The 27,860-nt window shown below is 43.0% G+C and overlaps 1 long non-coding RNA gene across 1 annotated transcript; it reads left to right on the top strand.

Annotated features, from left to right (window-relative positions):
• Positions 1-1,097: 1,097 nt before the first annotated feature.
• On the top strand, positions 1,098-27,569 carry LOC137756814 (uncharacterized). The gene is made up of 3 exons (XR_011072261.1): positions 1,098-1,286; positions 15,774-15,936; positions 26,130-27,569. It is a non-coding gene; the product is annotated as an uncharacterized lncRNA (long non-coding RNA).
• Positions 27,570-27,860: the final 291 nt, after the last annotated feature.

Raw genomic sequence — 27,860 nt, forward strand, 5'->3', positions numbered from 1 at the left:
TTCACCTCCCATCCTATTCTAGAAGTGAAAGACAGCCACCCACTTCAAGGGTCTCGCTCAATGCAGATCTGTGGACACAAAGAAGCACTCCTAAGGGACTGCCCTGGGGCAGGGGTAACTAATCTGCAGATGGTCTCATTCCTGCCTGGCACCTTTCCATTGTGTGGTCCTACCCGGGCTTACCTAGGCCACTTGATTTTATATAGGAACCTATCACACTCTGAGTCCCCCCTGTGATTTACGTTTTTAAAATATCTTCTAACATGTAATTCACTTATTTATTAGGTATGTTCTTTATTTTCTTTTTCCTCCATGAGAATGTAAATTCTTATGAGGGCAAAGATGTTAGGTTTGTTCACTGGGGCCGTGCCAGGCACATATTAGGCACTCAGTAAATATTTGTGGAATGAATGAATGAAAACTTCAGAGGAAAAAGCTTTCTATAGATCCTGGAAGGACCTTGTGGCCCTTAGCAAGGGCTCCAAAAAGCAAAATCAACCAAAACTTGGACAGCTGACTGCGACTCTATCTTTCTTGCAAACAGGAAAGCAAAGATGGGGTGGAGGGGGGTGTCCCCCAGCCCCTCTCCCCTTCTCCCTTGCAGAGGAGGCCAAGGCAGCGAAGGGAGGGCAAGGTCCTTCCCGATTTCTGGAATAGTGGCTGTGTTACCTGCTTGTCTTGCTCCCATTCTCTTGACAGCCCTATTCCTGGATTTTATACTGCGTGCCTGTTCTTTCCACATCATGGCTACTGTGAATAAATACATTGAAGAAGGATGAAGGCACCCTTTTTTTTTTTTTTTTCCTGCATCATGACTAGCAGTTAGTGGGATTCGGTAGACAGGAAACACAAATATATTGAAACCGGGATTTGAAAGCTGCACCTTCAGTTGCAGGATCTCGTTCTTAAGAGGGCGGATTGCAGAGCGGAGGCGGGCGGGGCTGCGCGCAGGGATGCGATCCCAGGCCTCGGAGTGCAGGGCGAGGGCAGGGGCAGGGGCAGGAGCAGGGGCAGGGGGCGGCGGGGGGAGAAGAGGGGAGCGCCGGCTCCGCACGTGTCCCCACCCCAGTTAGCTGGAAAAGGCCGGGTGTGCTGTGCCTCCCGTGGTGGGTCGTCTCGGCTTAAAGCGGCAGCAGGCGACCAAGGAAGCGGATGGAGAGGCCGCGGGGAGCCGGGGATGGCAAAGCCGCTCCCTACCCGAGGGCTCTCTGCCCTCGCTGGCAAGGCGAGGGCTCACTCTGCAGAGGCGTCTCCGCGGCTTTTCCCAGTTTTGCTCCGAGACCCAGGTTGGTAGAACTGGCTGGTTGGGGGCGCGGGCTCCCCTGGCTGGGCCCGGCCGCAGAGGCGCCCCTGCGCTCTCCGCCCTTCTCCGTGCCTCGGCCGGCCGGCCGACCGCCCGGCTCCCCGGAGGCCCCTCCGCATACGCCGGTCTGCCCACCCCGCCCTTCGTGGCTCCCCCGTCCCTGAATTCCTGCAGCGCTTTCACAGTTCACACGGTCATTCATCTCTCAGTATGTTATATGTCTCCCCAGTTAAATTATAAAACACATGAACAGCCATATGCTCTTTTTTTAAGCTTTCTTTTTTTCTGATTATAAAGTGCTTCTCTAGTTCCTGTTGTGTTCAACCCAAAGCAATGGCCCTCACAGGCCTCTAATTGCGTGACTTCAGGAAAATCCTTCTGGAATGGTTTTCTCATGTGCAAAATGAGATTTTTAAGGTCCCTTCCAGCTTTTAGATTCATGGACTTCCCAAGGAGAGCTAGAGTTGGTTTACTGGATAGAGCTGCTCTGGCTACAGTGGTTTGGGGTCCAAATGTTTTGTTTCTGGAGGTTACGGGTGGGTAGCATCTGTGAGTGGCCACCAGGAAGAGGAACCCACAGTGACTCCTGGCTTCTTCTCTCCTGGCCACTCACTATCTACCCACTGCTCTTCTAAAACGGGGTCCCCAGGCCATACGCATGAGACCACTTTGATACTGACTGAGGGGTAGGAAAAATCCCTTCTCCTGTAAGTTCTATGCTGAAAAGGAAGAAATTTTTCAGAAAGGATTTTTGCTAGGAAATTAGGAGGTACAAAAACACAAAACCATGGAAGCATCCAGTCAGACCCCACATTCTTTGAATAACTTTGATAGAAGCCAAACATTTGTTAGCAAATTTTAGGCAACCTTGAGCCCCACGTCATTGCCCTCAGCTGAATCATGAAGGAGAAGGATGCCAAGCCAAAGATACTCAAACTTCCCCCCAACAGCCTATGTGGCCCCTTTCCAGACTCTGTACAGAGCACAAGGCATGGCTCTGGAATAATTCACATGGGAACTTGACTTCAGTTTTGCCCTTTTTTTTTGGCTGTCTGGCCTTGAAGAAGCTTCTTAACTTCTCTGATTCCCACTTTTCTTTCTATTCAGTAGGAATAATATCTTCTGTCTTGTTGAGTTGAGTGAATCTTAAATAAGCATGTCTGTGTATCATTCAGAGGTCTTCACTGAAACACGGGCTTACCCCAGTTGCCTTAATCACAACAGCAGTTTATTAAGACATGCAGAGGGACCACAATCTCTAGGAAGGCCTGGAGGCAATGAAACGGGAAGGCTTCCCAAATAACACTACCAGTGCTCCCGGGAGATGCCCAGGCCCCATCGCTTGACTAGTCCGAAGCCTGCAGTGCCTCATTAAGGCTTCTGACATCGCTGCTTCTGAGAGCTACACTTCTCAGGATACCGCCTTCGTTGCAGCCATGCCTTCCAAACCAAAGCCTCTTGTTCCCTCTGTTATCATCCCTGAAGATCCCTCTCTGGTCCTGGCAAGGCCCACCCTCTCCAACCCATTTTCCTCCATCTTGTTGTTAAGGCTGATTCTACCCTTGGATGAAATTCAAATTCTTCAAGAATAGAACAGTGTGACCTTGGCAGGAAGCACCGGTTTTTCCTGCAACCTCACCACTTTACCCCCTCACAGCCCTAAGTTAGTACCTTATCCCTCCCTGATATAAAGCCTACACTATCTTTAGACTACCTGCTACATTGCCTTGTCTAGTCTGAGTCAAGTTCTGTTACCAGCTGAGCCACCACCTGGATGTTCTTTGATTCAAATTCAAATGCTTCCAAGGCCTAGACCAGTGGTTTTCAGCCGCTGGCTGCAGAATGAAGGAGGGTGGGACGCTGGGCCTTGGAGAGTCTGATTTAATTAGTCATGAGTGAGCCCAGATACAGGCATTTTTAACAGCTCCCCAGTTTATTTCAGCAGGGGAACTGTCTTCTAAAATCCCATCAAGGTTTTACTTAATAACACTGAAAGTTTTAAGCAAGGAGTAAAAATTGAAAGCATAAGATCAAACAAGAGTGGAAGAGGGTAATAAACTCCCAGTCTCTAACAACTATCTGCAAATATTAACTTTTGAGTTAACAATTTTGCAAGTAGGGACAATGAATTAGGCTTTTGGGGCCATTTCAGCTTCTGGGTTTGAAATGTGAATTCTTCTTGGTCATTGTGTACCTATTAATATTGAATTTAAATAGAAAATGGGTGGGGGGAGAGAAGGAGTCTTTACAGGATGTGACACAATGCCTGGTAGTCTAGTCTAAGATAAGTGAGGAATGGCAGATTGTAAATTCTGTTTATCTAAAATGTTTGGTTCATTCAATAACAAGCCACCTTTTGACAAAGTGATTTGAGATAAATATATTGACAGCTGTGAGGATACCAGGGTGTTCATTACTCATCCCTGACTTCACATATCTCTTTTCAATAGATTTCCCTGTATATTCACCATTCTGAACTGTCAATTACAGTGATATGAAAGGAGCAGGAGGAGGGAATCAATATGCCTTCAATGATGGAATAGGTAAAATGTTATAGAACAATGGAAATAACATCTCAGCATGACTCACATCATGTACCTGAATCACCAACATTGTGAAGGTGCGGGGTGGATAGCTGTGTGGATAACTATGAGAACAATTGTATTCTACTGCTGCTGCCATTGTGGAAAAACCATGAGAAGACTTACCCCAAACTGCCATTTGGTACACAACCAGGCAGAAGTGCAAGGGCTAAGGAACAGAAGGACCCCACCAGTTGTGGATACTTGTCATTCCTTTATGGCCAATTAACATTTTAAATCCGTGTCCCTATGGTTGGGAATCACCCATCTCCCACTATAGAAGCTGAGAGTGTCAGACACTTATTTTGCTTCCTGCCCTTGTAGCTAGAGCATGGGCATAGCTACCTGACCCAGGCCCCACCAATCACAGATAACCTCCAGACCTAGAATTAGAAGCCCAGTGATCAGAAGTGACATATGATGACATTAGGCAGTGGTTTTTAGCAGACGGGTCCAGCCTCAATGGCATTTGGAGCACAGGCTACAACATTGAGGGTGCAGTGCTGGCAGTGGAGAGACATCACAGGGCCAGTTCTACACTATGACAGAGCTGGCTTTTAGACCTCTCAGATATTTGATAAGCTACCCAATATTCTTTTAATAAAATTTTTCTTTTTTCCTTAAATGACCTTGCATTATTGCAGTCATGTAATTGCCACTCTACCTCAATCCTTGCCCCTCTGTAACCTATTCTCAATGGAGGAGCTAGAGTGTTCCCATGAAAACGTCAATCATAATATTTCTCAGCTCAGAACCCTCCAATGGCATCCCCTGTCACTCAGGGTAAAAGCCAAAGACTTAGAGTGGCCTAAAATGTTCTATGTGGCCCCTCTGACTATACTGTCATTACGGTCTCTCCCACTCAAATATGCTTGCCTCAAGGACTGTTCACTTGCTGAAATTCTCCCTGGAAAGTTCTTCCCCCAGAAATCCACATGACTCACTCCCTCATCTCCTTTAAGCCTTTGCTGAAATATGCCTTCTTGGTGAAGACTTCCTTGAAAACACTCTCCAAAAATGCAAATGCACCCCTTGACATTCCTTATATCCTTTCCCTGCTTTAGTTTCCTCCATAGAACTTATCAGCTTCTATCATATTTTATACTTGCCTTATTTGTTTATGTTAATCTCTCAGCCCCCACTAGAGTGTAAGCTCCAAGACGGCAGGGATCTTTGTTTTGTTCACTGCTGCATCTACAGTGCCTGGAAGAGTGAGTGCATGGTGTAGATTAGGTCCTCAACAATTATTTGCTAGATGGATGGATGGATGGGTTGGCGGATGGATGGATGGATGGATGGAGAGGATGTTAATGATTAGTGAAAAGTATAAGTTTACCTGACAAAGGGAAAGCAGCAGGAATGAGAAGATGAACTTGCAGATGCAAACTAGAGCTCCACTTCCACTGGAGGGTACTGAGCTGAGAAATGTTATGCCATGTTTGATATCTTGTGAGGGATGGTCAAAGACATCTGAGGACTCTTTGCTTTTGCTTTTTAAGGAGTAGGCTGATTTTTGCTGGTTCACAAGGGCCAAGAGGAAACCAGCAATCAATCTTGGTTATCAGAAATTCTGATCATGGAACAACTGTACAAATTCATTTGAGGAAGATCTGGTCAGTATAATGGCAGTAATAGTAATAGTAGCTTACATTCATCGAGTGTTTACTGAATGCTGGGTACTTCTTTAAATGCTTTATGTAGACTATCTCATTTAATCCTTACAACAAATATATGAGGCAGGCACTACTTTTTTCTTTCCCATTTTGCAAATAAGGTAATCAGAGGCTAAACAATTTGCCAAAGGCCAGGTATCTAGAAAGATTTCATTTAATTATTTGGCTATGTTTTGAGATGAGACAAGAAACAAAATGAGATTGATCTGGCTACCCAGGATTCTAAAAATGACCCTACAGAATGATAGATACCAAGTATGATGTTGTGGAACATGAACAGGCAGATGGGGTTTGAACATCAGTTTTGCAACTCACTGTCTGCATGGCTTTAGACAAGTTACTTGTCTCTGAGTTGATTTCCTCATTTGTAAAATGTAAACTCATATGCTCCTTGCAGAGTTATCAAGATTAAATAAAAATCACACATGGAAACACATATAATGTCTGGCCCAGAGAAGGCACTCAAGAAATGACATTACTACTACTACTACTACTGCTAATACTATTACTGTTATTACTGTTATTGTTATTATTGAAGGAATTCAGAGTCCATCCAGCCTCTTGGCTCCATACTTGTGAATGTCCCTGTGTGTGCTTTTCAAACATTAGCCAATAGCATTTAGAATCAACTAGACAACAATCTAAAAGTACAAATTCCTGAGTTCTACAAGTCTCACTCTTGGATGGAAAATTGACATTCTTTTAAAGAACTCTAGAAACAGAGAGAAACTCCGTGCCTCCTTTCTAATGTTGTGTAAGCCAAATTCCTTATGGGAAACTGATGCCTCGAGCAGTGTGGCCTAATGGTTAAGGGAGTAGGGTCTGGAGTCCTACTGCCTTGGCGTCTTAGGTCAGATGGACCTCTTTGTACTTGCCTTTATGTGTAAAACTGGGATAATGATAACTCTTACCTCATAAAGATGAAGCTTAAAATAAACATGTAAAACAATTAGTAAGAGCTTGGCAAAGATTAGGTTCAAGAAAGGTTAACTATTATCATTTGAATTCATTTTCCATTCTTTGGGCTTCCACTGATGGAACAATTAAAAAAAAAAAAAAAAGTGGAGATTTTTCCACTCCCAAACTTTGCAAACAAGTATCCCTGTTTGGTCTTCACACGGAAAGAGACAACACGCTGAGCCCACTTCTGACAGGTCCTGTGCTGAAGAAGTTCAGGCCTGCTGAGCAGTTCCAGACTCATCTTAAAGAGCCTTTGCCAGTGTTTCATATATGTAAACTTAGGAAGGTATTCTTGATAGCTAAACTAAATCTTACAAATTAAAATTCCATATATGATAGTGTGTAGAAAAGAGCAGGTGCATTCATCTTCCCAGTGCTCTGGGGATCCATCAATTCCTTTCACTAGTCACTCTTACGTGCCAGAGGCCACTACAGTTTTGCTCTGCCCAGAATCAGGTCTGCATTCTTGGCATAACTGCTTTCCCTTATCAACTTTTAGAGGAAATGTGACCTCTGCAAAGACACCTCTCCCATACAGAAGAGTTCCTCTTACCCCTGCCCCACACCCAGATGGCTTCGCCTTCACCCGACCATTTCCCCTCCCTCAGCCCTTTGTGTACTTCATAGCTCTCATCACAGTACATAATCACATAACTTATTTTCTGCTTTCTTGTTTCCAGGCTGTGCCCCTCCACATGCACACCTGTCTGTAGCTACCAAGAAGCCAGGGATCACATCTGTCTTGTTTCCTCCTTTGTCACCAGCATCTATCTCAGGGCTAGGTCTCAACACCTAGCAGCTCTCAACAAATATTGGATAAATAGTGAATGAATCTAAAGACGCATTTCCTCTGGACTCTTCTATCTGGAAGAAAAGGTGAGGGATGGACCTGAATAAACAGTAAAGGAACAAAAACATTAGACACAACCTCTGTAATTTCCCAGAGTGTGGCCATGAGTGAGCTTCGTATCCAAACTTTTAAGATCCTTAAATGAAGATCTCCCACCTTAAATGTGAAAACCAGTAGCTACACAGAGGCTGGTGAAGTATTGAAGTCATTAGAAGGGATTATGTGTAAAATACAGTATGATCTTTTATTTTTTTTTTAAAAGAAAAAAGAAAAAACTTTGATGAAATCAAATCTAAAATCTCCTGATCTTTCTGAGAGGAGAGAAACTGGGTCCTTTCTTCTCTTTACCATTTTTGCCATTTTGATGTTTAAAGTCAAACTGTACCCTTGGCTTCCAGCTGAACCATCCTCTGTGCCCTGTCTGCCCTCATCCCCCTACCCAACCTATATGAATGAGTATTAGAGTTGGAGGGACTTTGAAAATAATCTTGTGCAATCCTCCTTTTTGTTGAAGAGGAAAGAAAGTCCAGGCCACACTGTGAGAGGGTCTCAGGAACCAGAAGGGGTCTCAGGTCGCTCGACTCCCCTGCTAACCCTCCACTCCTCCATGTCAGATTCATCTCACTTTGGACTTATCCCCTCTGACTCTCCAGGGCCAGATCCACTTTTCAGCCCCAGTACAATCATCCAGGAGGCAGCTAGTCAATATCCTGTCTACTCTGAAGACAAGAACAACCCCGCAGATGTCAGCCAGACCTTTCTTTTCTGGCAGCACTAAATGAGCCTTCCTTTCTCCAATCAGTAAGTCCAGCCAGAAAATTTCCAACCGGGAAGTGTTCCATCTCTGAAGACAGTTCTTTCACTCCTTAATCAATCTGGGTTCACTCTGTAAGTCTGAAAGGCAGTGAAAAGCCCCACAGTGTACATCCTAATCCTCAGAAAGCCTTGCTTTTCTCTCCCTGAGATGCCGAGGCCAGAACATTCTCAGTCCTCTTTTGCCCTACCCCCGCCTCCAGAAGGTGAGATGACTCCCCCAAATGCTTTGGTGAAGAAAACAAGAGGTGTAAGTCCTGACAGGCCATCGAGAAGTTGAGGGAAGACAGAGTCCTCATGCACAGCCAGTCTGGGGCAGTGCCCTGGACCCACACAGACCCTGGAGTTTGGCGGACAGAGTTGAGTTGGTTAGTTCTGCCTTCCCCTCCTTTCTGTCCACCTGTACGGCAGAAACTGAGATGGGCTGAGAAATCCTTTGCTATAATCCTTTTCTCCCTAGAAACTCTGTTCACTCAACGACAAACCCCATGGGTCATTCACTTTTTTCACATGGTTTCATATATTGCCTAGTCCCAGTCTATTCTTGATTTTTTATCGGTTGGTTTGGGATTTTTGGGCCAGTGTGTTGGGAGGAGGCAAGGAGGATTTGATGATTTTTAAGACAAAGTGTCTCACCCTCATCTCAATCTCTAAAATTGTCTTTGAGCTCATTTTCCCTTTATCACTTGAGTCATCCACTCACCAGTACCAGTCTTTCAGTTGTTTGTTGATTTTATTGTTATTGTTGTTTATGGGTTTTTGTTTTTGTTTTGTTAATGTAAGAGAGTTATTGATTTTAAGATAAGGAGACCTCAGTCTCCAAAACTGCCTATGCCTGAAGTTATATTCTTCACAACACTCTAGTTTTTTAGTACCTTCACTGGTATCAACACCATGTTCCCTCAATCTGTGAGATAAGATTATCTTTATCTCTTTCGTCTTTTCTCCACTTGGTCACCCATTCTTCTTAAAAGAGTTTCTCATAAGAACTTACTTTTGATAACTTCCAGCTTTGTATTAGTCATAAATTTTAGAAATTATTGGCATGAACTCTTGTCAAGATGGTGTTGTAAGTTCAAAATTTGAGGCTTTGTTTTGCTCCAAAGGCATTGTTGTGATACATAAAATAGAAAAAAAGGAAATAGAAAAGCATGGCCGGGACTTCCCTGGTGGCGCAGTGGTTAAGAATCCGCCTGCCAATGCAGGGGACACGGTTCAAGCCCTGGTCCGGAAAGATCCCACATGCCGCAGAGCAACTAAGTCCACAATCTACAGCTACTGAGCCCACACGCTGCAACTACTGAAGCCCTCGCGCCTAGAGCCCGTGCTCCACAACAAGAGAAGCCACGCTGATGAGAAACCCATGCACTGCAACGAAGAGTAGCCCCTGCTCAACACAACTAGAGAAGGCCAGTGTGCAGCAACGAAGACCCAATGCAGCCATAAATAAATAAATAATTAAAAAAAAAAAAAGCATGGCCATGTTCCAAACAAGATAATTATCTCTATGAGCTATAATCAGAGGAGAAAAAGTGGAAAGTGGGACTATTGAGGTCTGAACCATAAGTGAGCAGAAGTGGCCAGGAGTTCTAGCTCCTGTGGTATAACAGGAACCAAAATACCCCTGAGAACACAGGGACAGAAGCGAGGCCCCCTGCTGGTTACCAATCCACAGCCCCTTCTAAAGGGACAGTGCTAGGAAGCCGTATTTTGGACCATATCACCCTGCCCTACTCCCTCCAAAACTGCTGACTGGACCAACGGTGGGCTCCTTACCCAAAGGCATCCAAGCCATAGGGCTTCTATGAGGGGCCATGAAATGAAAAGTTTCACCAGATGAAAAGGAACTGGCCCTATAAGATTCTGGACCCAATGAAGTTCAATTGGGAAATATGTGAAGAGGTAAACAATTTTCGGTGCGAACTAAAGCTGGAAGATCCTGAGACAGAGAGGAGACAAAAGGGCTCTGATGGATCACAATCAAGCCAAAGTCATGAGGAAGGAGAAACCCTGAGATCACAAAACTTACAAGCTTTAGAGTGGAAGATGAAGATGCAACTTGATAGCTGAAAGAGGAAACCAAACCCATAGAGAAATGTGGAGTCATGATAATGTAGGAAAGAAAGCAAAATCCTACAACTCGCACCACAGAGATCCAGAGGAGTGCTGGCGATTGCCGGGGTCTTTCTGATTTCAGCCTCCAGGAGACACAGCTCTGCGGTCATTTCTGCCCTTTCTCCCAGAGGCTGCTTGTTTGGCTCCACCTTGGTTACTATGAAGCTTGGCCCTGGGCTTGGACCTCTACTTCCCTGCTTTCACGCATAGCTTTCAGCTGTCTCCCTTCTGCCACTCCAATTACTTGAAGTTCTGTGTGTGAGACTATTCCTTACAAGCAAGAAAACTCAACCGAAACATATGTTAAGTCACTTAATCACCCCAACACCATAAGAGGTAGGAATAATATTCCCATTTTACAAATGAGGAAACTGAGGCTATAAACATTAAGCAGATGGATCACATAGCTCCTGGGCTGGTCATTTGCCTGTTTGCTCTCATACTTATTTCCTGGCCTTCCTCTGCTTTGCTGGCTGTGCAACTGTATTTCCTAGGTTCCCTTGCCAACTGGCTTCTGGCTCACAAAGAGGTTCACTGGCAAGAAATTGAAGAGCTGAAGGAAGGGAGAAGCCAGGATATTTTTCCCCCGTGCTTTGGGTAGCATCTCTGGCAATAACTGCATCTTCTTCATGTCCCAGATCCCACAAGAGTGCCTTTCTTCCATGTTCCCAGTTCCCATCCTCCCTTTGACTCTTTAGGCTCCTACTTTTGCTATTCTTTGGGTGTTCTCATTGTCTCCTGTTTCGCTTTTTACTTCTTTCATTCCGTTTGTAATTTGTTTTCTGTATTAAGTCTCATCTAGTAACTGGCATGGCTCTGTTTTCCTGAAGGGACCCTGACTGATACAGCAGTTACTGAGTGGCTAAGTGAGGATTCGAGGTTCAGTCCGTTTGATTCCAGAACCCACACTCTGAAGAACACATAACACTGACAATTCAATGACAGACAGATTTCTCTGGACTTCAACTACAAACTAGTGAGGTTTCCTCCAGAGGAAGCTTGTAGAGAGGGCTTCTCACTTTGTGTTTTTACTACTCAAAGTCACGTGCTAACTTTACAATGCCACCAATCCAAAAATCAAAATGCGGCCAGAAGAGTTCATTTCTAAGGGCTGCCTCTGGCACCACAACTCTTTAACTTGTTCTGTTCTGATTCTGTTCCCTAAACCCTCAGGGCCAGTCTAGTAGCTCTGGATTTGCTGCCAGAAGAGGAGTTCTCACAACACTGAGTGTGCACCGTTGAGGCAAGCTTAAATCTCATGTTGCGCAGTAGGTTTGCACTGCTTGAGAGCAATACAGTCTCTTCCTAACACTCTTAGTTTCTTGCCCTTTCCCTAAGCTTCAACCCTTGGAGACCCTATCCTTTCATGAAAATCTGTCCTCCTTGCACTCCCTACTTGGTCTAAGTGTTTTGTTTCTTCTCATTCTCCCTCTCTCTTTCTCTCTGTCACTCTCTGCTAGATTCCTGGATTTCTGACCATCTGATCTCCCAGGCCAGAACTTACCTGCTAAGGTAAATCATGTATCAATAGTCCTCTGTTGGTCAGTCATCAAGAACCACATTACTCCTGACAAGCCACCACCATCTGTTTAACATTGCACTAAGGTCTGCCTTACTGTACTGTTGCATTTAGGGGAGCCTAGAAGTAGGTGAATATCAAATTTCTCAAAACTAGATACCCTGTCCGAGGGAGCAGAATGTTCAGATCATCTTCCCTGAAAAAAAAAAAAAATCAAAGAAAGAATTCTCAACTTTATGGTCTTTAAATAAACCCATAATTGCTTCCCTAATTGTGAATGCCTCCTGCACTTGGTCTCAATCCTTTAAATACTAAATTTAGTCCATTCGTCTGTAAAGGTGGATAATTTCAGCATTCAAGTAACAAGTGTACGATGGAAAATATGCCAAACTCTTGAGGTTTGTACTACACAATATCCTGTAACGACTGACGAGTGACAGTCTATGTTTCACAGACCACGGTTGAACGGTCTGTACGATCATTTGTAAAAATAACTTAAGTCTTATAAAAATGGATGCTATCTTTGGCATCTCCCTCTTTCCTCCCTCCAGCTACCACCTCCCACATCCCAGCTGTCTCCTAATCCTATGAGGGTTCTTGTTTCCCCAGAAAGCTTCTGTGGCTTCTCTGTTCTTTCCCTTTCCCTCTCTAAGGGAATCTCAACATTACCAGGGACTAAAATGGATGGCCACATGTCACAGAGAATGAGATATCTTTTCCCAGCCCGTGTCTTCTGAGCTGACCTAGAAGCCTAGGAGCCATTCCACTGAGACAGACGAATGGACCACATGACCTGAGGAAGGCTCCTCGCTAGCTCCTACTCACCAATCAGGTCTTGAGCAAAGAGTGACATCCTTGAAAAGATATTCTCCAACCTCCAGCCTAAGTCAGGGTCTTAAGAGTAATTATCTCAGTTTGTAAATATATCTTCCTCTGCATCATCTGGATAATTACTGTCTACCCCGGTAGGCTGTAAGAACCGTGAGTATTTACGTCCCAAATTGTATTTCACAAAAGTGGTATTAGTGGGGGTGTCTGTGGCAAGTAAATGTGGGAAGAGTCAAATTAAGCAAATTTCTTGACTGTAGGACTTCTTGGAGTCTTTAAAATGCTAATGTCTGTTATAACCACCAGTGTTTCACAAACCATACTCACCATGGAGCCTTTTCTCATAACGCACGTTGACATTTGGATGAACTAGTGTTCTGTGGAATATAGTTTGAGAAAAGCCAGTATAAAATGAATTACAGTTTCTGCCTTTGCTCTAACATGACAGCAGACTGGTAATTGTAACTAGCACACAGGTTTCAAATGACCTTGGAAGCTACGGTGGAAAACTGTGACAAAATTTCATTCTTGTCACAGAAAGAGATAGTTGGGCTAAAGATAAGTTTGAGGAAGATACCCAAAAAAGGGAAGGGGGATAAGAAAGAAAGGTGGTTTACAGAATATGCAATAATGGAGTTTCAATTAAAGAAGAAATCATGCCAACTAGCTGAGTAAAAAGAGAACTGATAAGATTCTCCCCAGTACTTGATACTGATGAGTGAGAACCAGTATGGCACCTGCAGCTGGTCCAAGACAACAGGGAGAAGTGTGGGGACCTTGGGTCTTCTGGCTGGCCTTCACATAATAACTAGCCATATGGTCGACTTGTTCGTGATAATGTGAATTTCAAGTTCCATAGGGTTACGTTATTCAGGAACACGGAAATGTACAAAATTACAGTTAACTTAAATAATATAAAATATATAAAAATATATTATTTTTAAGCTTTTGACAAAATCATTTAAATATTTTAAAAATGAAAACATATAAGTACTACTGTGAGCTATTGTTATATGTGTGACCTGGAGATAGATGTTTATTGATATTCCAAAGGGCTGCTTCAGATCCTTTGTGGAAGTAGAGGTGTACACTTAATAAATAGATGCAGAAACAATTATTCTAAGCTTTGTGGCTAATAAAGTGATGTCTAGGAGCTTACTATGGCTACACATTATCTTTTAGAGTTAATCCAATGAGTAGAGATTTTCTTTTTGAATATACGTTCACAGCAAGACACGTGATCACATGTGAACAAAGCGAACTCAAAACCTTGGTTTGAAAATCAACTAACATTTAGTTTTTCACTTTAGCCAATCAACTGAGAGGACAGTTCTTATGATGAGGACTCAAAACAGCATTAAGTAAAATTTACTTTTTTTTTTTTTCATTATACAACTGTTTCTTATTTCATTTTTCTTGAATAATTGAAACACCAGTTTCAATTATGGAAACTGTTAGGAATTGGCAAAACAAGCTTGTGCATATTATTCTTACAACTTTAGAAATGATGCTAATCACTAGCCCCCATAAATCCCATATCTCAGTTAACCTTTCATGTGTATTCATATTGGTATATAATAAATACATATATGCTATTTAAATACAGTATACATAGTACTATCTGTAGTATATAAATACAGAATAAAGATGAAATTATACTATAAATGTTTTATAATCTATTTTTTACTTAATAATACATCATGACTATTGTTCCAGTTGACCAAGTTTTAAACTTTGAATACTCATAGCACTTGTTTTGCTTTGAATTACTCTCTTACTCTTTGCTACAGGTGTGTGATGCTTTCCAACTAGTATAAAGAGTGATTTAGGGGAAGAAAAGAGTGCTTTAGAAGCAAGATTTGGGTTGTGTCTTCCTAGCCCCTGATAGAGTGATAGGTACATTAAAGCTACTTAATAAGTGATTATAAAATTAAATTAGTGAGTGGTTCAGTATATAGCTGACCACTATTTCATATTTGACTATTTCATATTTCATATTTAAGTATTAAGGTTTGGATATTTTACAAAGTCATCAAAAAGTCATATGGGCTATGTAAAACAAAAAAACCTAATTTGTTATAAACTCTATTCCCATTTGTATTCAAATTTTTATATACAAAAGTTAGTTCTAATGACTGCAACATTTACTACCTTTAACATCAATGGGAGCATCAATTATGTAAAAGGCTTAGTCTGGTGTAATTTTCAAAATCTGAAAATCTCTTGATGTTTTAAGGAGTTCCAATAAATAAAAATCAGGCTCACAAAGAATCAAATGGTCCAAAATACCAACACAATGCCAATGTGTCGGCAATGAATATTTTTCAGCAAACTATTTTCTGTAACAATATATTCTTCTTATTTTTTGACAAGGAGAAAGATTAGGAGAGACAAGTAGAGCCAACCTAGAACTGAGCTATCTCATAGACTTAATATTCTGGACCTCAAAATCTCATATATCCCACTAGAAACAGTAAAACTTCTAAACCAGACAAATTTCTAACCCCAAAGTTAGCAGCTGCAAGGCCATAAAATTTACTTTTTTATGTATGAATAGCAGAAAGAAAGACGTTAGCTGTTGGAGAGTCTGAAGACTTTCAGATATTTGCATTATTGCTGAAAACAAACTTATTCCATAATTTAATGTAGACTATTTCTGGGTACATAAACACACATATATAGTGCAAAGGCAAAAAAAAGGAAGAGAACTTTGGAAAATGCTAAACAATGGGGATTAGGCTTTTCTCTGTTTGTCTTTTATGTTGACCCTGGAATCTGTCTTCAATTTAAAAGATTAAGAGAGGTTTAATTCCAAAGGATGGTTGCCTTTTAAAAGGGTTCTTGGGTCTTGACACTTAGATGCAAAAGCAGAATTTGCATAGTCTGGACAAAGCAATGGTTAGAAGATTGTTTTAAGCCTCTGTGTTCCTGAGATCATGGCCATTTCACTAAGTTCTGAATTGAGGAGACAGAATATTGGGTGAGAGGTCAGAGAAAGGTCACTGAGGAATGGAATGTGGGCACGTCGGTAAGGGGAGGAGGGCTGGCTGGCTGATCACGGGATCAAGTGCAAATCCAGTCCACTTTCTCATGCTGCGGTCCCCTGTCTGCTTCTTCTCCATCTTCCCAGGCTCGGGGAATTCCCTCAGCAATCCCTTTTGGGTCCAGCCACTTCTACATCCCTGACTCAAGACCTATCCTCTATCAACCTTAACCCTTCCAGAGGGACTACCCAGTTTAAACTTCCTCAAGGGGCCTGAAAACATGAAAGCTCTTTACTTCCCATCCCAGAGGTATATGTGTATGTTGGGCTGGTTGGGGCGGGGGGGGGGGGGCGGTGGCGTAGGGGGGTGTTTTTCGGCACAGGCTGTTATGTGAGGGCCTTTCAGACTTTAGAAACATGGTACTGGCCTCTCTTTCCTGAGGGGGTGAGTAAAGAGACACTGAGACTGGTAAGGCTTCTCAACACCTCACTCTACTGTGTGAGGAATAAGAGCTCTCTGTTCGTTTGGTCCCAAGCCTTTAAGCAGACTGCCTGCGCACTTAGCTGGGCTCCTGGGAACTTGCTGAACCAGCTGCTGTCCCAGTGCCTGCTCCACCTGCCTGCTCGCACTTTTTGCTCTTGCCTCCTCCAGCTTTTGGACATTGCCAGCTTGCTCCCATACACGCCTCAGGCCTGCTTGCTCTGAAGTTGTCCAAATGTACTCCTTTGGGCCTGGCCCCAGGATTCCAACTCTAACACAGTGCCAGAAAGGTCTCTCAGGTGCCAGGAACCACGGCCATCTTGGGACATTCTGGCTTCTTTCTGTGGAGGCAGACCAGATACCTTTCAGAAGACAGCCCCCAGAACCAGATGTGGCTTCTGCCTGTGTCTTCAGGGAAAGGAAATCTCTCCTTGAGGGTGACAGAGGCATGAATAATTTGATTTGTAGCCTTATTATCAGTTCCAGAGCATCCTGGGGACTTACTGTGGTCACCAAACCTTGGCCTCCTAACCCACTGCAGGAGAAAGTCAAGCTTCTCTCCTCCTCCTCTTAGGCTCAGCCTGGCTATTCACCCCAAAAGGGAAAGCTGGGGTTGGGGCCACAGGGCTTGAACCCAGCCTGGAGTTCTCCTTCCCATTTTCTATCTTTCTCACCCAAACCAGGAGGCTACCACCAGTTGTGGTAAACACTGCTCCAGTGGTCTCCAATACTCCTTTCGTAGTCATGTAAGGCCTTTAGGTTTGACATCTCTTCGTGTAGGACACGTCACCATGGCAGAGTCCCTTCAGCTCAGCTGACAGTCATTTTACACACACTGTACACAAGCCGTCATTGAAGATGAAACTGGAATCTCAACCAGCCCCCCATCTAGACCAGAGATGGGCCTGGGCACCCTCCCTGCCACAGACAGACGCCCAAGACAGGCAGGCAGCCTTATGCCCTGCGTCAGCCCTGGGCCTTCGTGAATCTCCTTACTCATCTTCAGGGCCTTTGTTTCAGCCCAGGGTGAGCAATAGTTTTTTGTTCAAAGTTCAGTTCAGGAAAGTTATAGTATATCTTTACAACCCACCCTCTATTTCATTCAAAGTGAGCATGGCTTCATGGATTCCTGTCGGGGTGTGTATTCTTTCAAGTTAGTTTCTTTAATGAATAGGATAAAGCTAAAGGAAATTTGCCATGGGCTTTTATTTTTAAACATATTTTTATTTACATTTATGTATTTATTAATTTATTTATTTTTGGTTGCATTGGGTCTTTGTTGCTGCGCACGGGCTTTCCTCTAGTTGGGGCGAGCGGGGGCTGCTCTTCGTTTTGGTGCGCCGGCTTCTCGTTGCAGTGGCTTCTCTTGTTGCAGAGCACGGGCTCTAGAGCGCAGGCTCAGTAGTTGTGGTGCACGGGCTTAGTTGCTCTGCAGCATGTGGGATCTTCCCGGACCAGGGCTCGAACCCGCGTCCCCTGCATTGGCAGGTGGATTCTTAACCACTGCGCCACCAGGGAAGCCCCACCATGGCCTTTTAGACACCAAATGTTAACATTCACAAGTCTGAGAAGCAGCGATATGGAGACAACATTCAGATCTTTCATTCTGAAAGGCACTGTGGGCGCTGTGGAAAAGACAATAGGCCACTTTCTCCCTGCATACTGCCCATCGCTGGCCTGTGCCCGGGGACGACAAAGCTAGATATCACATGGTTCCCAAGCCCCTGTTCGGGCCTTGTCTTCCTTCTCGAAAACTCCAAACTCTGAGGCATATTGGGGGAGACTTTGAGAATCAGGTACAGGCTTCCGGGACATCTGGGTTCGGGGCCAGGCCTGGTTCCTTCCATTCTTTATGGACCCTGAGCAGAAGTCACACAGTCACCATTGAAGACCGGAAAGAAATATGTTACCAGGGAGAGCTTCGCCTTCCCTCTGTCCCTGGAGGGCCTACTGTGCACAAAAGGAGGTGGCCCCGTGAGTTAAGGGAAGGAATGAGTCCTCCAAAGTGAGATTCCTGGATGTAATCTGACTTTTCCACTTAGAGTGATCCTCAGACTATCTTAATAAGTTTCCCAGTGTTTCAATTCATTTCATTTATCTTCTTAAGATAATGTGGAAAAAAGTTTTAAAATTACTTCAAGGCCCTATGCATCAACTAGATAAATGGTGAGGTCTGCAGAGGTTAATACCTTGTAGCATAATCTTGCTCTGGAATCCCATCAGGGCAATTGTGATCTGTTTAATATCAACGGGATGACTACAGGTCTCCAGGAAGGAGTTATCAACTAATTTCAGAATAGAGATAAAAGCCTGTGAAATATGCAAAGGCTCCTTTCTAATTAAATTATTCACTGAACAAATTTTCTTAAAATGTACTTTCCACATTTAGAACAAGTGCTATCCAACCCCTCAAGGAGATGGCAAGGGGAGTGACGAATGAGGATTTGGTGATCAAATTTGGTGATTATCTGCTCACAGATGGTGTGGCAACAATCTGTAGGATTATTAAAAGGGGACTTTAATCATTTTTGATCGTGTTTTGGTCTCTGCCCCGTCCATTCCACAAGCCCTTTAAAAAGAATTGACCCCAAACCATACCAGGGTAGTAAAAGGCTCTAGCTGCTTCCACTCAGGTCCAAGCTACCAGATCACTCTCCCAGATTATTGGAATAACCTTTTAAAGGGATTCCCTTCTTCTTTCCTTGTCTCCCTACAGTCTATTCTCAACATAGCAGTCAGAGTGATCTTGTTAAAATAGGAGCCAAATCAGAGAATTCCTCTACTCAAAATTCCCCATCTCACCCAAAGTAAAAGCCAAAACCTTTGTGGCCTCCAGGGCCCTTCCTAATCTGCATTCTACCCCGCAGCAATCTGACCTCACTCCTACTCTCCCCAGCCACCCCTCTCTCTTTGCCTCATTCCTTACTTCCCACAGATTTTTTCTAATCATCATCTCAATGACCCCTTCCCCTACCACCTTGTTTAGCATCACACCTCTCCAATTTTCTCTATTCTTCTTCCCTGTGGTGTTTCAGCACTTTTAGCCCTGTGGTGTAGTATATACTTTGTACAGACATCTTATTTTATATTTTTCCCCTATCCCCTACCCCCGCCCCACCCCACTAGAACATAAGCTCTAGAAAGACAATCACTGTTGTTGGTTTCTTTACTGCTTTGTCCAGAGGGCCTAGATCAGTGCCTGCTACATGTTAGGATGACTTGGGGCACTTGGAGGCCGTGTGCAAGATGAGTGAGCAGAGGGCAGAGAAAGGAACACACATGGGTGGAGGGGGTGTGTGGAGCAGAGCAAAGAGAGACTATGAACCCCTGGGAGACAGAACAGTAGCCTTGATCCTCAAGTTACCAGTTCCCAATTCTGACTCCGTTAGATCTCTGACATGTCATTTGCTTCCTGTCTTTGTATTGTCCACGTATGTCCACAGTATTACCCACTTTATCTTTACAACAACACTCTTTAACTTGAACCAGCCTGAAAGGGAGACTAGAAGGAGACAACATTAGAAAAGGAATAGGCAGGCCAGAGCACCTAGGGCCTTGCAGGCCATTGTAAATACTTTGGCTTTTGCACTGTTTGAAATGGGAAGCTGTTGGAGCATTTTTTTGATCAGAATAGTGACTTGCTGATTTTCATTTTAAGGAGCTCCCTTTGACTGCTCTCTAGAGAGAACCATCATGGGGTGGCGGCCGGGTGTGGATTATTAGCCAGGGTTCTCCAGAGAAACAGAACCAATGGGAGAACATATATATATATACATATATATACATATATATACATATATATACATATATATACATATATATATACATATATATATATATATATATATATATATATATATATATATACACACACACACACAGACAGAGAGAGAGATTTATTTTAAAGAATTGTCTCACATGATTATAGGGACTGGCAAGTCCAAAATCCATATTGCAAGTCAGCACCAACAACACCTCATACCTGTTAGGATGGCTACTATAAAAAACAAAACAAAACAAAACCAACAACAACAACAAAATCGAAAATAACAAGTGTCGGCAAAGTTTAGAACCTTTGTGCAAAAAGGTACAGTCACTGTGGAAAACAGGATGTTGGGTTCATCAAACAATTAAAAATTGAATTACCATACAATCTATCAATTGCATTTCTGGGTATATATCCAAAGGAATTCAAAGCAGAGTCTTAAAGAAATATTTGTACGCACATGCTCATAGCAGCATTATTCAAAATAGCTAAAATGTGAAAGCAAACCAAGTATCCATAGATGGATGAATGGATAATCAATATGTGGTATATACATTCATAATATATACATACAATTGACTATTATCCAGCCTTAAAAAGGAAGGAAATTCTGACACGTGCTAAACTATGGATGAAACTTGAGGACATTATGCTAAGTGAAATAAGTCAGTCACAAAAAAGACAAATACTTATATGAAGTACTTAGAGTAGTCAAAATCATAGAGATAGAAAGTGTTTTCTAGGATCTCTGGGAAGGGGGGACTTAAGAGTTATTGTTTAATGGGTATTGAGTTTCAGTTTTACAAGATGAAAAGAGTTGTGGTAATATTATGGTGGTGATGGCTGTACAACATTATGAATGTATTTAATACCACTAAACTGTACACTTAAACTGGTTAAGATGGTAAATTTTATGTTATATGCACCTTACCCCAATTTTTTAAATTGGGGGGAAAAAGAAAGGTAATGTTGCAGTTTTGAGGCCAAAGTTAGAAACTCAGGCAGAATTTCTGTGCTACGATCTGGAGGCATTCCCTCTTTTTCAGGAAGCCTTGGTCTTTGCTCTTAAGGCCTTCAACTGATTGGATAAAGCCCACCCACATTACGGAGAATCTGCTTTACACAAAGTCTACTGATTTAAATGTTAATCACATTTAAAAATACCTTCACAGCAACATCTAGACTGGTATTTGATGAAAAGCTTGGGCACCACAGCCTAGCCAAGTTGACAAATAAGATTGGCCATCACAGAGGCCACAGGCCCTGCACAAGTGGGGAAATTGAACTGACTCCCTGGACGAAGCTGGAAGTTGAGGAAATCTTTGTCTGCAGTTCATAGACTTGGTTTGGAAGCAACTGCCAATCCCTGTTACTGGTAGAAGAGTCAGCCATGAAAAATCAGAGCCCCCAGACTGCTGTGCATGGAGCTGTATGGCCAGACCTTTCCCTGCACGCACACAGAGAGAGACAGACATAGACACAAAGAGAGGAGCACAGAGTTGAGAAACTGGCAAACATCTTAGGACCCTGTTAGAGGTGATCACAAAACAGAGCTGAAGGGCTGTCTCCATGACCGAGGTATGCATAGGACACTGAAGAAGATGATTTCCACTGTACATAAGCTGAAGCAAATAAGGAAATGCAGTTTGCTCAGAGATAACCAGCAGTGCAAAAACAGGAGAAATTATACCCAGAGAACTACAAGTATTAGATTAATCTGAAAGTGATTTTCAAACAAATATGTTTAAAATATTCATCAAGATGAGAAAAGAAATAGAACTCATTAGGCAAAATGGGGCATTCTGAAGAAACGAGCACAGAGATTTGAAAGGGAGCCACATAGAAAGGCAAATAATGAAAAAATATTTTTAAAAAGAGAATCTCTCTTATGGGGAAAGCAGCAGCAGCTAGAAAGGGTTTAAGTGCCACCCAAACAATAAACTACCAATTATTGATATAACTGGACTACTGAGGAGAAAACTCAGCTCACTGAGGCATAAACGTTAATTAATTTTTTTTTTTTAGTTTTCCTAATTATTCCTAAATAGGCTCTCTTGATACCCTCCTTTCCTATTTATGGTAACTGGTCCATAAATGCCCCTTTGCCAGCTTCTTTCTGCTAACACTCTTAACCACCTATAGTGTTTGGAGCCATCTCAGTTTGATATTTAAGTCTCAATCTTACTTACTTTAAAACTTCATTCCAATCTCAGCTCTTCCTCTCCCCTCAGCTCTGGGATGAGAGTAAATAAAATCTGTTCTTCACACTGTTTTCTCTTTTTTTCTGCCTTTGAACCTTCTCCTTCTCCACCTTTCCGACTCCGGGCCAAACTCTTGCCTACTGCTGGTGGCCTCTGCTAATGGGTGTTCTACACACAGATGGCACTCCAGGTTTTCCTAGGGTGGGGTTCCGCTTCACTCCAGCCCCTCCATTGTTGAACCTCTTTCCCCAAAGGGACATCTGTATCTCCCTTGGGACCCACACACTGCGATTCTTCTGCTGGGTTGGGCATCCCATCATGTAACCCTGAGGCCACCTGGCAGCCCCACACCTCCTGCCTCTCCACTACCCTCTGAGCTCCTCTTTATGGACACAGGGATCCACTTACACATCCTTCCAGCCCATAGATGGGGTGGAGGTTCCTTCTCTTTTCTTCCTAAGCATACTGGCTGTTCGTGGAACTTGAAATGCAGAGTGCTTAGTGCCTACTGTGCTCACTTTTGCTTTCTCCAAAATCCTGGGACAACAGGAAAAGTCCCACGCAGCATCCCGAGCCCCCACACTGTGCCACATCCTGCGCTGACAGAAAACCAGGGTTCAGGGAGGTTAAATAACCTGCCCGACTAGTTGCCCGGGGAACGTGGATCTTTCTGACCCCAACACCAATACTTTCCAGCATGTTTTGCTATAAAGGAGAGTATTCTAAGTCTAGAAAAGAGGTGGAGGAAATTAAACAACTTCCTACCCTGGGAGAGTTACCACAAAACTGCAGTAGGAGCAAAGCATTAGTAGAAAAAGCAAGGGGTGTGCAAGTCTTGGTCCATCGTGTCACCCAAGCTTCACCCCCAGAGTCCTCTGATCTGAGGAGTTTGGAGTAGTGAGATGACGCTAACGTGCAGGCACTGAGGCTCCTGGGGGAACAAGAGCAGGAGGAAAGAGGAGAGGACTGTCTTTGTCCTTTAAGGAGAGGATGCAGGGATCCCTGTCCCCCTGCTGTCTCTAGGCCTGAAGGGAGGAAGGAAAGGTCCTTCTGATTTTCTTCCAGGTTGTCTTCATAGCTCAGAGTACCAGGATTGGGAGGAGGGGGCAGCCAGGAGTAAATAGTAGACCTCTGACTGGCATTTCCTTTAAACTCTCATTCAGGAAGTTAGCAGGGCAAACCGGTTGCAGGAAGGTAAGAAACGACCATCTTCCTGATAGCCCAGAGCCCGTGGGTAGAGTGGGCGGATTCATATCCGTAATTTTCAGGTGAGGAAATCCAGGCTCAGAGAGTGAGCGTGACTTGCCCAGAGATGCACAGAGTCAGGACTTAATCCAGGTTGCCAAGACTAGAGTTTCACCCACTTTTCCAGGCTGGCTGCCTTCACTGCTTTACCTTCTGTCCTGTGTCCCTCTTAGGTTTTATTTCTTAGCAAAGGAGACACGGGGTGGGGTGGGGGGGAGTGTAAGGAACACAAGTGATACTCAAAGGAAATAATATATGTAAAAACACTTGGAAAACTGTGATGCAAGGAAGCATTGCTATTAAGTGTGGGAATGGTTTATAACATTTTCCTTCCCTGTGTTGACTAATAATTTTAATTCCCCACCTTCCCTGAGAATTAAACATTAAGGTAGGAGAAATGTGACTTAGGCTGGACAGAGGAATGCTGAAATTGGAACATGATAAAGAAAGATTGCAGAGACCTTCTAGCAAAGAAACTGGGGAAGGAGCCCATCTCTAGGTGCCTTCCCCTGAAAGCAAAATAGATCACGAAAACAGATTGTGGAAGAAATTCGGATCATTCAATGAGGAGCTCTCAAAAATGGTTTTCCATGAAGGCAAGTCTGATTTCTTAAAAGTGATCTACTTTGGGGGTACCACCCACCCAGCCAAGAAAGAGTATTGATGAGGAAAAATATGAAAGCTTCAGGAAGAATTTATCTGCCCTGTGAATGAACAACAGGCCTAATTTGGGGGCCTGTGTGAAAGAAAAAATAGCATGAACCCAAAGGGAAAGGCCTGAATCAAGAAAGTTCCTCACTTTCCCCCAGAATCCTCAGCCCCCTAGAAAGGGAAACAACACAATCCCATTTAAGAACATTTTAAGTGAGAAACAAGACCAATCATCATCTAGCTGCTGAGAACCATCTATTGAAGGAAATGGGGCATGTTTACCAGACTCAGACAAATGTGTGAGTGGTTATCTAAATGTGACCCCTAGTGTTCAACTTTCATGGCACTCACAGAGGAAAATCTAGGTGATTTGATGGGCTAGAAACCATAGAACCATGAAATGCTAGAGCTGGAAGGCATTAGAGAGCATCTAATCCAGTTTCCTATTTTACAAATGAGTGATTAAGGCCCAGCAGTGATTAAGTGACTTCCCCAGAGCCAGGTAGATAGTGGCAGAGCTGAACTGGAACCCAGGTCTTCTAAGTCCTGGTCCAGTACTATTTCCTGTATCTTTGAGAATATTTTCCATAAAATGCAGTTGGCTTTATGTATTTCATTATAGGACCTATGGAAGATCATGAAAACTCAGTGTTTATTTCCTAGGGGCTGAATTATAAAGAGGATATTGACATTATTTACTTCATCTGAAGCACTGCTAATCAGCGACTGAATCTTAAATTGTTCATGCTAAGAATTGTTAAAAAGATTTAAAGCCTTTTCCGTATTTTCCCCATCACACACCACACATTTAAGTGACAGATTATGCCATTTCTTCTCAGCCTAAGGTTTACAGTGATTTTCAAAGCAAAGAAATCACACCATGTAACAGGAACAATCAGTCAGGGTGGAAATCAGATGCACCAGGTCTCCCAAGATTCCCCACCATGGCCATTTGTATCAACAGCTGTTATTTTCTATCCATTTCCTGTCCTTTTCCTCACAGCCTGCTGAGTGAAGCCAGAGGGCATCATGCCACCATTCACGCTGGTTCTCCTAGAGACCCAGATGACCCAACCTCAGCTGGCTGCTCACTACCATCCAGGAGTATTGAGGTCACTCCTTCCCAAGCTCCTTCCAACAGCTCTTCCCCCTTCCAGTGTCCCCACTTCACTGAAAAATAATCAAGGCCATTCAACATGACCTAACAAAACTTCCCTTTTCATCACTCTAAAATGCCTCTTTATCGTCTATCCTTTTTTCAAAGGAAGAAATGTCCCTTTTCTTTTCCAAGTTTCTGTTTGTGCTTGTGAATCCTTCCTAGGACATTGTTCCATCAATTATCAAAGTTCCTGTCTCATCCATTTTCCCTTCTCTTCTTTCTGACTCCTCTCTTGCCTAGAAAAATGCCCAAATTTCCCTTAAACTTAAAACACAAGCTTTTAGCCAACTCCTTTTAAACTAAACCCCATCTCTATCCTTCCTTTTACTGCCAAACTTGATCTACTCTCATCACCTCCTTAACTCCTTGTAATCTCAATTTTATTCCAATTGCCTCCTGAAATCATTTTTCTAAACAATTAAAACAATAGAGATTTAATCATTAGACCCAACGGCCTATTCTTAGTTTTTAGTTTTCCTTGACCTGGCTATAGGGTTTTGTTCACTCAAGAACTATTTACTAAACATCTATTTGGCAAGGCCCTGAGCTGAGCCCTGTGGGGAATAAAGATGAGTGAGGCCCTGCCAGGAACTTATAAACTAGTAGAAGAAATAAACACAGAAACAGCATCAAGTGAGTGCTTTTTCCTTACAGTCCCAGCAATTTGGTTATAAAATACAATGATTTTTTTCACATTATTTTGTGTATATGTCTAATCACCGAAGTTAGAATAAAAGTTCCTTGAGGAAAGGGACCTTTTCTTCTGTCCCCAGTTGTGCCCTGCATAGACCCTTGGCCCTGATAAATGTTTGTGGTAGTCAGCTTCTGCAACGGCCCCAGAGATCCTCACCTTCTGGTAGTCGTGCCCATGTGCGGTCTCTTCCCATATTGAATAGAGCTGACCTATGCCACCAAAAGGTTATTGAGGAAATCATGGTTTGTGACTTTTGAGGTTTGGTCATGAAAGACATTATGGCTTTGCCTTGCTTTCTCTTGCAAGATCATTCACTCTAGGAGAAGCCTGCTGCCATGCCATGAGAATACTCAAGCAGCCCTATGACTGAAGCCTCCTGCCAACAGCCAAGTGAGCTCTCTTAGAAATGGATCCTCCAGCTCCAGTCAAGCCCTCCAATGACTGCAGCCCTAGCTGACATCTTGACTGCAATATTATGAGAGAACCTGAACCATTACCTCCCAGCTAGCTGCTACCAAATTCCTACCCACAGAAACTGTGTGTGACAATACATGTTTTTTGTTTTAAGATGTTAAGTTTTTGAGCAATTGTTACACAATAGATAGTTAATTCAGATTTTAGTACCCGAAAGTGCAATGGTGCTGCTATAATAAAAATCTGAAACATGGGTATGGCTTTGAAACGGGGAAGCAGGCAGAAGTTGCGCGGACTTAGAAAAAACTATTAGAGAAGCCTGAAGAGCCCCGAAGGGTCTGACAGTAGAAGCTTGATAGCCTTTGAGGAGGCTGCAGGTGAGGCTTAAAGGAAAGAAAGGAAAAAGCTATTGGAAATTAGAGGAAAGTTGATCCTTCTTATGAAGTGGCAAAATGTTCAGCAACATAATAGAAATTAGAAGATATACCTGATGAACTGGCTGATCTAAGGAGACTTCCAGTCAGAGTGTTGAAGCTGCCACCTGGTTTCCTCTTGCTGCTTATGGTAAAATTTAAGAGGAGAGAGATAAGCTAAAGGAAGGACTGATAAACACAAAAAGCCCAGGAAGTGTTTATTTAAAGTTTCCCGGTTTGCCCTTCTAGGAAACTCTTCTGAGGGTACTCTTAGAAAAATATGGTCTAAAGATGAAGCCAAGGAACTGACTATTAAATCCTTTAAGATCTCAGAAAGACCCAAGGTTGTGCTTGGAGAACTATTAAGTCAACAGGGCTTCTAAGAAGTTTAAGGATGCTGTCCCTCTACAGTCTCAGAGAAGCTCAAGAAAAGAAGGGCTTATCTTGAAGCAATTTGTGGATGTTGCTAATGGAGTGAACCCCAATAAGACTGCAAACCTACAAAGTTTTATCAGACCCACAGATTGTATTTCCAGAAATATAGCCAGCTTTCATTAAAAGAGACAGAGATAGTATAAGAGCGAAAGCAGCCTCTCGACTCAAACTTCTACAGGAAGAAACAAGCTGAGAAAACTATACAGCTGCACACGAGTTACCTTTGATGGAAAAGGAAAGATGACTCAGAGGGTGGAGCTAAGAGTCACTGAGAATCATTCTGGGAAGGAATGGCACTATCTAGTGAGGTCTCCTATGAACAGCCTGTGACAAACTGAGGCTTCCTGCCAATAGTCATGTGAGTGAACAATCTTGGAAGTGGATCCTTCAGCCTCAGTCAAGCCTATGGATGACTGCAGCCCCAATGATATCTTGACCACAACCAGAATCACTGGGCTAAGTTGCTCCTAAATTCTTGACACTCAAACACTGTGTGAGATAATAAATGCTTATTTTTTTGTTTTAAGTTTGTTTTAAGTTTGGGGGTATTGTGTCATGGAGTAATAGATAATTAATATAGTGTTCAATAAATATTTGTTGAGGAAAGTAAAGAAATAATATCTCAAGAAGGAATATAACCAAATCCCCAGTGTGCCCCTTAATTAAGTATAAAAAGTCTCCTAAAATGTATCCAACTAGGCTATTGGCAGGGAGAAAAATGGACTCTTAATCCATTTCTTCTGTATAGACACCTAATACAATGAGGAAGCAAGCA

This window comes from Eschrichtius robustus, chromosome 2 (genome assembly GCF_028021215.1).
Source record: "Eschrichtius robustus isolate mEscRob2 chromosome 2, mEscRob2.pri, whole genome shotgun sequence".
Lineage (NCBI taxonomy): Eukaryota > Metazoa > Chordata > Mammalia > Artiodactyla > Eschrichtiidae > Eschrichtius > Eschrichtius robustus.